This window comes from Python bivittatus, unplaced genomic scaffold, assembly GCF_059951505.1.
Source record: "Python bivittatus isolate LINGU-HERP-01145 unplaced genomic scaffold, Pbiv_v1 ctg000330_np1212, whole genome shotgun sequence".
NCBI lineage: Eukaryota > Metazoa > Chordata > Lepidosauria > Squamata > Pythonidae > Python > Python bivittatus.
The window spans coordinates 20,448,799-20,458,919 of record NW_028277058.1 but is presented as its reverse complement, the minus strand read 5'-3'; positions in this window follow the sequence as shown (position 1 = coordinate 20,458,919).

Sequence of the window (10,121 nt, the reverse complement as noted above, 5' to 3'; positions counted from 1 at the left end):
AATAGACTACCAAGTGACCAGCTGAATCTGCTTCTGGACCAGCCTTGAGCAGCTGAACCACCACTTGGGCAATTCTGTTCTCCTTGGCAGTTTGCTGAGGATGTGCAGTGATGTGAAAAAGTTATGACTACTGGATAAATGCAGCTGTAAATTGATCAGTCATCTTTACTGCATGTTTTATTTCACCCTCCCTTTACTTATCTATTAGAAGAGGATGGTGAAATAGTCCTGGTGGACCTGGGAGGTAAAGAACCTCTTCCTTTAATTTGCTAACCTTAACCTTAGTTTCTTCATATCTGAGTCACATATTAGTTAACATCTGGATTATCAAGTAATTAAAGCCCCATCTAACTCTCAAAGAACTATTAGCTAAGATTAGCTTAATAATGGTTTATTACGTTACAGTTAGCTAAGTTAGGTTTGAGCAACCCTGAGCTATGTATATTCCCCAGCATTATTTTGCAGCCACCAGAGTAGCTCTGGAACAGGTGAGCCCAAAACACTGGTCAGCTGATCCAGAGATCTTGGTGTTTTGAGCAGAGCAGCAGTGAAAATAATCATGGGTCAATGTGAATAGATTTCTGAGAGTTGGAGGAGTAATAATAGGTTATGTGGAAGTATTACAAGAAAAAATTAAGCAAACTACATTATGGCTTCATTCAATATGTCCATCTGCCTTTATTATTATAGCCGCAGACCAAAATAACAGCACAAATTAAAATAAAGAGTTATATGTTCTACATCATTTAGCATTGGGCAGACCAGAATTATTACAGTGCCAAAGTACAATTAAGAGAAAAGACAGATGGCAAGGATGTTAAGTATTAATGCAAAGCATGAATCTACTCTGCATATTTGGTTTGGGGTATTGTTAGTAAATTAACATAAATGAATTATACTTAGCAGTAAATTAATATGAGTCCATGAATAAGGTTCCTTGCTTTCTGATGGAAACATGACAATTTATATTTAGAACTATCCTGGGGCAAGGATAAAATGTTTTAAATGAGCCTGAATAGCTGTAACTATATCTCTTAACTCATTTATTTAGATAACTCTTCATTAAATATACCAATGAAGAGAACCCACTACTTCATTGGGTAACATGGGGTTTGCTGGATTAGGCGTTTCACTGATGTGTCACACTGAATTGCTATAAAATCATTGCATCACAGGCTGATTACAAACTTTATTTTCTAGACAATATTATTACACTATATTGAGGTGGGCAGTTCCTTTTTTGAAGCTTCTACCACCCCTCTCATCTCTGTTTCCCCCCTAATGGCTCTGTGATTTCCCACCATTTTAAGACAAGAAACACATGAATATTGTAGGGTAATTCAGCTTATTTTTTTTTAAATAAAGAATCCTTCCCCCCAAGTCTTTGCATAATTGAAGAATTCCCCTCCTCAATCCTTACTCTGCCCAATTTGCATGACTGCCTTGCTCATTTTAGCTGTGCCCTATGTTGTTGCACACCTCTCCAGCCACCAAAAGATTGCAGATTCTTACTGTATTTGTCTAATGTTTTCTGAATGTTAGATCTGAAACTTAAACATGAAACTTAAACAATGATTCAATATAAATACTATTCTTGTCACTTGATATCTTTTGAATTCTAAGAGAAATGTCAAATTAGGAAATGAGCCATAACCTCTAGTGTACTAAATATAATGATATATAGCCTAAACAACTTGAAAGGAAATGACAAAGCATGTACTCTCTGTCATATGGACAGCATGATTAGCTTTAATTTTCTATTTCAGAATAAGCTCCAATGTTCTAAAGAAAATTTTTGGCTTGTTAACTTGACAGTCCTGGCAATTTAAAATACAGGATCAGTTGACACCCGGAAATATAGATACATGACTTGTCCATTGATATGGCAACATTTTTTTTTAACTTTATACCACTTAAAGGCGGCACTCTATATTTGCTGGCAGTAAAATATCTATATCTATATATTTATTTTATTAAACAACGTAGGCTAGCTTTTCAGGTTGTAATGGAATGTTATTCTATCCAATTTATGTATTTTTTGTAAAATGGGGTAAACTTCTCAACATCTTTGAAACTCTGAAAGTATGCAATACCATATATCCAATGGCTGCAATTAACATTTGAAAACAAAATGTATGTCAAGTAACTATTTCTTGATATGTATAACAGTTAAGAGATACATACTAGAGTAGCAGTAAATAATTGTTAATCAAGGGCAGAATTCTAAAGCTTCCTTATTCTTCCACTGTATAATTTTCTCATCATTTTAATATATTTGTTGAGAACTTTGGCAAGGGTGACTGAAGCCCCCTTTTTTCTTTGTTCCCATCTGGTTTCATCATTTCTGCCATCTTTATTCTTTTTTGTTGTCTCCTTGTTTTTAAATGTCTTTAATTATTTGTAAACCCTCCAGAGTTGTTGGGAGTCAGGCAGCATATAAATTTAATAAATTATTGTTGTTGTTGTTGTTTGTGTATTGACCTGTTTGTCACTGAATTACAGATCTGACATTCATGGCTTAACTCAACTGCTGAAAAATCTCAGATACCACTCAATTAGATTAGAATTTTTATACAGAGAAGAATGAAGAAATACACAGCAGTTGATTCCTACTGATAGTACCAAGATGTAAAAAACTTGTGTACTCTCAGGATTTAACTTGTTACATTTTTCTCTCACCCTTCTGAATTAATTCTTAATTAAACAATACATGATATCATACTTAGTGACTCTGAAACTGATTTTTTTGGGGGGGGGGGTATGGTTACAAATAGCCATCTTTAGTTGGGAACCTTTTCTTCCCACCATGCCTGCCTTCAGTCCTTAACTTAGAGACAATAAACTGAAACTGAATCCCAGTAAGATGGAAGCCAAATGGGTAGTTTCCAAGTACACAAACTGGAGAATTTGTTATAAATGTGATCATGCTTGGTGCACAGTGTGAGAGTGATCTTAAAGTTATCAGTCATTGGAGACCCAAGTGAGCTCTGTGGCCCAAAGTGCCTACAGTATTGCTAGTTTTGTTTGGTGTACCAATTATACCCTTTCCTGAACAGAAACAGCTTAGCTATTTTTGGTCATGTTCTGGTAACCTCACAGTTAGATTACTGCAATGTGGTCTTTGTGGGTCTATCTATGTACTTTATCCGGAAAGCTGATGCAAAACATTACAACCAAGTTGTCTGATAGACACTGCATCATACACGCCTCTGTTGAAGCAACAGCATACATTGCCTCTCAATACTAAGTCAAGTTTCAAGTTTTGCTTATGGCATCTAAAGTATTAAACAACCTGGGACCAGGATACATGAGACTCCTTTGCCATTTTTGACCTGGTTGGTAGACATTCAGAAGTGTTTAACTCTTTGTCACCATTACTAATTATATGGATCACTGCAACCCAGATTTGGTAGCCTTAAGTGAATGTTATTAATTTTGATGGAATTTTCTAATAAGCTGCTTAGAATAGGGATTGATTATTTGCCATCACTTCAGTCTTGACTCTTAGCAACCACATAGATTTTAGATTTTCTCCAGGAGGATCTGTCCCCAATCTGGTCTCTTAGATCTTCCAATGGTGCACTCAATGCTACTATAATTGAGTCCTTTCACTTTGCTGCTGGTTGCCCTCTTCTCTTTCCTTCCACCTTTCCCAGCACTATAGACTTCTCCAGAGAGCAACTTCGCATAACATGTCTGAAGTATGATAATTTGAGCCTGATCATTTGTGCCTCAAATGAAAATTCTGGGTTGATTTGTTCAGTGATCCATTTGTTTGTTTTGTTGGTTAACCTTGTTATTCTCAGGAGTCTTCTCCAACATTAATGTTCAAAATCATCAATACTCTTTCTATTCTGCTTCTCCAAAGTCCAACTTTTGCTTCCACAGACTGTCACAGGGAAAACCACTGCCTGCACAATTTTGATCTTTGTACATATAGACACATCCTAGCATCTGAATATCTTTTCCAAAGCCTTCATTGCTACTCTACCAAGTGCTTGACTGCTGGTTCCTTTACTGTTGATAGTTGATCTTAAAAGGCAGAAACTATCTACCACTTCAATATCTTCATTGTCCATTCTAAGGCTTCTTGTTGTACCTGTTGACATTAGTTTGTTCTTCTTTAATTTTAACCCCATTTTTTTCATTGTGCTCCTTGATTTTCATTACTACAGCTTGCAGATCAAGCTATCAACCCAATATCAAATGCAGGTTATTGATGTTTCCTCCTCCAGTTTTAAAACCACACTCATTTTCTTCAGTTTCCGTCAATATGTATATTCTACATATAGATTGAATAAATAAGGGAGAGGGCAGCCTTCTCTCACTCCTTTGCTAATCTGAAGCCAGTCTGTTTTGTCATGTTCTGGCCATACTGTGGCTATAGGTTTTGCATGGGGACAATGAGATGTTCTGAGATTCCCATTTTTCTAAGCACATTCCACAGCTTGACATGATCAACACAATTAAGGGCTTTTCTATAATCAATGAGGCCCATATTGACTTCTTTTTGGTATTCTTTGGCTTTCTAAATTATCCAATGTGCATCAGCAATAAGGACTCATGTTCTTGGCCTTTCTAAAGCCAATTTGAACATCAGCATCTCCTTTTCCATATGGAGCTCTAATCCGCATTGGATGACCCTAAGCATTATTTGCTAGCACCTGAAATTAAGGATGTTGTACAATAGTTTGTACACTGTTAAGTCTCCTTTCTTTGATATTGTTATGAAGATTGACTTCTTCCAATCTGTTGTTCACTGTGTTATTCTCCAGATTTCCTGACATAGTTTGGTTAGAACCTTTACTGATTCTTCTGTTGCTTGCCTTATTTCTGTAGATATTCCATTAAATTTTGTAGCCTTCCAACGTGGTAATGACTAGAGTAAATTAGACTGATCTAATTTAATCTTCTAGTACTAGAGGTTCTTGTACATAAAGAATATCTTCTAAGATATCATGGATGTTGACATCTCTACTGTATAGAATTTCACTATACTCCTTCCATCTTTGTTTGATCTTTTTGGAATCAGTTACTATCTGTCCATTGGCATCCTTTAGCTTACCACTTTGAGATTGGAACTGCCTTCTGAATTCAGAGATCTTTTGAAAAACTTTCCTTGTTTTTCTGTGTCTGTTTTCATCTTCGGTGTTTTTGCAGATGTTGTTGTAATACTGCTTCTTGTCTCTTAACAGTTCTCTGAAAATCTTCATGAAATTCCTTCCTGAGATTTTTGTTGTTCTTCACTTTGGCTTTTCTTTTCTTCTTGGCAATTTCCATGGTTTGTTCTAATATCCAGTTGGCTTTCTTCTGTCTTTTGATATTTGGCAGTCTCTTTTCATCTTTAACAACTTAAGTTCATTCCACAGTTCTTGTGGTTCCCAATCAATAAGGTTCAGGACTTTAAAGTGATTCTTAATGTTTTCTTTGAAAATGATAGGTATAAGCTCAAGATCATATGGAGGAAACTAGTGGCTTTCTTCTTCTGCTTTAGCTGAACTTGGAACTTGCACATGACAAATTTGTGATCTGTTCCACAGTCAGTCCTTGGCCACATCTTTACTGTGATAACTGATCTCTTCCACCTCCTTCTACCAATAATATAGTCAATTTGATTTATGTGTACTCCATCTGGCGATGTCCATGTATATAGGCATCGTTTTGGTTGTTTGAAGACTGTGTTAGCAATGAAGGATTGGGAGAAACTGATAAGTAATTCTCCTGCTTAATTTTGGTTTCCTAGGTCATGCAGTCCAACTAAATTTTCCTCCTTAATAGTTCCAGCTTTAACATTCCAGTCCCCAGACATAAGCAGTACATCTTGTTTGCAGGTACTGTCGATTTCAAATTGAACTTGATCATAAAATTCATCAGTCTCTTCTTCTTCTGCATCAGTGGATGCAGCATAAACTTGGATGATTGTCATATTAAAGGGTTGTCCATGAAGTGTAATTGACATTGTTTGGTCACTGATTGCATTGTAGTCAAATACTGTTCCTGGTATACTCTAATTATGAAAGCAACACTGACCCTTTTTTTCATGTCCTCAGTAGTAAACGAGTGTGATCTTCTGACTGAACTTGTGTAATTCCAGTTCATCTCAATTCACTGATGCCTACGTAGTCAATGTGTAGTCAATTAATTTCATCTCTCACTGTGTTGAGTTTTCCCATGTGTATGCTTCTTAAGTCCCATGGTCCCATTGTAATTTTATCTTTGCAGCTTTGGATTTTCTATTCCTGCATGGCAGCATCCACTACAAATTTCCAGAAGGCTTTAATCTAGCCACATCATAAACACCATTAGTACTCTGTACAACCCTCAGCTCTTCCTCAGTTGCATGTTGAGTGACATCTGACCTGAGGGACACATCATCTGGCCCTATATCATCAATCATTTTGTATTTTCTATCCATGTGGTTTTCTTGGTAAAAATACAGGAGTGATTTACCATTACCTTCTCTCATGCAGTATGAATTTAAGCCTTTGCTGTTGTTACTAATTTGATATAGGTGTCGGCTTGCTTTAGCTGGGCAGTTAAGATAACCTTCATGCCTTGGGTGACTCTGTTGGAAGCATATACTTCTCTCAGCATTCTTTGTTCATCTCTCCCAGAAACACCCACACCAACAAAGCAGGACTAGGAGGGAGGGGGAATAGGAATAGAAGATGGTTGAAATCAAAACAAAATAGGGATTCCCCACAGTTATTCCAGTGCTGTTGTAGATCCCAAGTACATTTGAGGCTTCTAATATGTTTTGAGTAATTAGTTGTGGGAATTGGTAATTAAAGAAAAACACTTAAAGAACAGAAATCTAGCTATCAAGAAAACTATCATTTCATTTTCAAAGCGGGGACGATGCTGTTGTGGGAAAATTAACTGTTGTATATTATTTAATATTCTGATTACTTCACACAATTGTCTAATTTATGATGGCAGCAATTAATTAGCTAACAGTGGTGGCCTTAGCGGTGGAGGAAGGGAGATCAGAGTGACGAAAGCAGCATCATAGCATCAAGATGTAAGTCCTGCCCCTTTCCTATGTGCATTGCAACACTGCATGCACATTCAAAAGAGGCACAGCATGACCCTGCTTTCGTAATTCTGGCAAAACCAGCAAGAGCCTTTGGATTTCACTGCTTATTAAGTAGCCAGATTTTTGCATCTCTGTCCTTGTATCCTTCTTTTACATACGCTGGGCTCTTCCTATGTTTTAAAATGATTAAAAGACTGCTGCTTTGTTAAAAGCGTAACAGTTATAAAGAAAATGTGACTTGATCTGGATGTTTGCATTAATAGATATTGTAGGCACAGGTGAGAGCAATATGTGGGCAGAGAAGCGAGTATGTGTTGCCAATCAGCCTGTGAAACGATGCACACAAATAATTTTCCTAGGATATTAATGATGCTAAGATAAGGAAAAGCTTTATTGGAGTTGACCTTGTTAACACACCATCCTTATGTTCAGTTACAAAAACAAGAGTGAGCAGAACTGTTTGGCATACTGCTGCAGGCAGGGGTACTGTCATGAAATATTTTGACAGAGGAAAATAGTCTCAGAGAAAAATCATCATCATCATCATCTCATGCCACTAAGGAAACAGACTTTCTGCAGAGTGTTATGAACCTTTGAGTCAGTCGTGATTTCTGGTGACTACAGGGATCAGTTTGCTTGGCAACAATTCACAAGTGGTTTGCTAGTACCTTCTTCTTAGGGCTGAAAGTGACTGACCCAGAGTCACCCAGCTGGCTTTTGTGCCTAAGAGAGGACTAAAATTCACAAACTCCCTGCTCCTAATCCAGCACTGTTTTCTTTTAACAGTAATTTTATTAAAAATTACACTTATGATAAAAAAAACTCTATCCTATCTCTTATCTATAAACAAATCCTTACAACCTTGTCATTTCAGTCCTGATCAGCAAAAGTCCATTAAGGGTTAGAGAGATTACAACATATTTATTTTAACCTTGATCAAATAAACCAATTTTATATTCCTTCCTTTCACTTTTAATAATCTTGATCTTTAGTGCCTTCAAATAATGTCCTAGAATTTGATTTCTTTTCATTTTTTCTCTGTCCCTTCTCACAAAATTCTTCAAAGCTTTAGAAACCTCTTTTATAAATCCAATATAGGAGAATTATCCAGGTCATCTCTTTTAATTATTAAGACATCAGCTGGTTTCTTTTGTATGTCCAGTGTAGCATCTTTTTACATATCATTCTTGTAGCCTGTCATTTTTAAATCCACTTTCAGATCAGGCTCAGTCTTGTCCAGTAAAACTTGTTCCTCTTCCATAACAACTTTTAAACATAGTCTATCTATAGAGGCAGACACTCTTAAAATTAACTTCTGGGTCCATTGTTCAAAAATATCCTTCAATATGTTGAATGTTAAAATGTTTTGCTCCATTCAGTATTATAAGTCAAATGTAAGTATTCTTCTCCTTTAATTGTAATCTTTAGTTCCTTCTAGTTCCCTCTAGTGTCCAAATTTCAAAGTCCCATCCTGTTTTTTTTAAAGAATTAAAAACAAAAGCATTTTTCCACAGGAAGGATTCCTATAATTCATTCCAAAATCTCATTTCAAATCCAACTGGACCTTTAGTCTGTTTGTACCTTTCCAAAATCAAAGTTCTGATCACCCTTTTGCTGTTTATTAAAAACAAGTTTTTTTTAAAATTCTTAAACTTGTATTTAAAACTTTTTTGGCTAAGGACTGAAGGAAACTCAGCCAGTGTTTTCAGACTTGTTGATCCAAAGGTTCCTAATAGCTGAAAAGCAGTTAACAAGCAATTTCCAAAAGTGATTAGAAAAGGAAGTATGCGAATCCAGTGCCCTTTTGAAGGCACCAACCATGGTTTGAGCAAGATAGCCATTCCCTTGTCTCCCAGAGCTCTCAACCTGCCAGAGACCTCTGCCTTGTAGTCTCCTCGCAAGGAGCAACTGTCTGGAGCAGTTGTGGGTGATTTCAGACCTTTCCTTGTCTGGAGAGGAATTACGAAGAGCCGGTCTACTCGCCATCTCTTCATTCCACCCCAGTCGTCGGCTCTGCTTTTAGTGGAGTCTTCAGTTCACCATTTCTTCTCTGAAAGTTCTCCTAGCATGTTTAACCACTACGCCAAAGTAATATTATCCTAAAGTATTTTGACAGAGGAGAATAGTTTCCTCAGGGAAAAACCATCCATCATCATCATCATCATCTCATGCCACTAAGGAACCAATTTTTATACAGATTATCTACATATATTTCTAGAACTGAAGTTTATTTTATTTCTTTGGAGATTTATATCCCAGTTTTCAACTTAAATATGTTCTCAAAGTGAAAAGTGATTATTATAGAAACAAACTTTACAAAACATGGTTTTTGCAATTTAGAATAAAAAACTAGCAAATCTAACAATATCACTAATAGGAAAGCTGGCAAAATGTATACCACCTAACTTAATATAGTTAACATTTAAAGTCTGGCTGAAAAAAAACTAGAATTCCAGATAGTGGTGAGTTCCAAACATTTATGACAATCCTAAAAAACATTCTACTGTACAAACCACAATTTATCTATTTGACACGATGTACTTCAGGCACTTCCACACTACCACAATTTCCATTTCACAACCTTTCCAAAGCAATTTGAAACTAACTAGCAGTTGTCTTCACTTCTACCAACCTTGAAATGAACAGGGCATGGAGTCAGCATTCTTTTCAACTGACAAATAGGAGAATGTAAAAAACAGAAACACCCTTCTTCAGTCTTCTGAAATTAAAAAAAGGAAACATCCAAGTTGGATGTAAAATCTGTATGAGCTGTGATGGTAAAATGGTAAACTTATGGCAGTTTTGCAACCAGGTGCTGCAGCTGAAATGAAAGACAGTAAATAATATTGACAGGACCCACTGTGGCAGGTGGAAGCCCAGAAGCTGTGAGGTGGGATGAGTCAAGAGTAAGAAAATGGATTGCAAATGTTGAAGAGCCATAGTATTGTAAGAAAGCACCAGCTTTGCTCCCATTTTTTGGCTGTATTTATTTAATAATACAGAACAAAGAGAAAAAATAACAAAAAGAGAAAAAAAGAAAGCAAAACAGTAACAATAACAAAATATATTGTTTCTCATACATGAC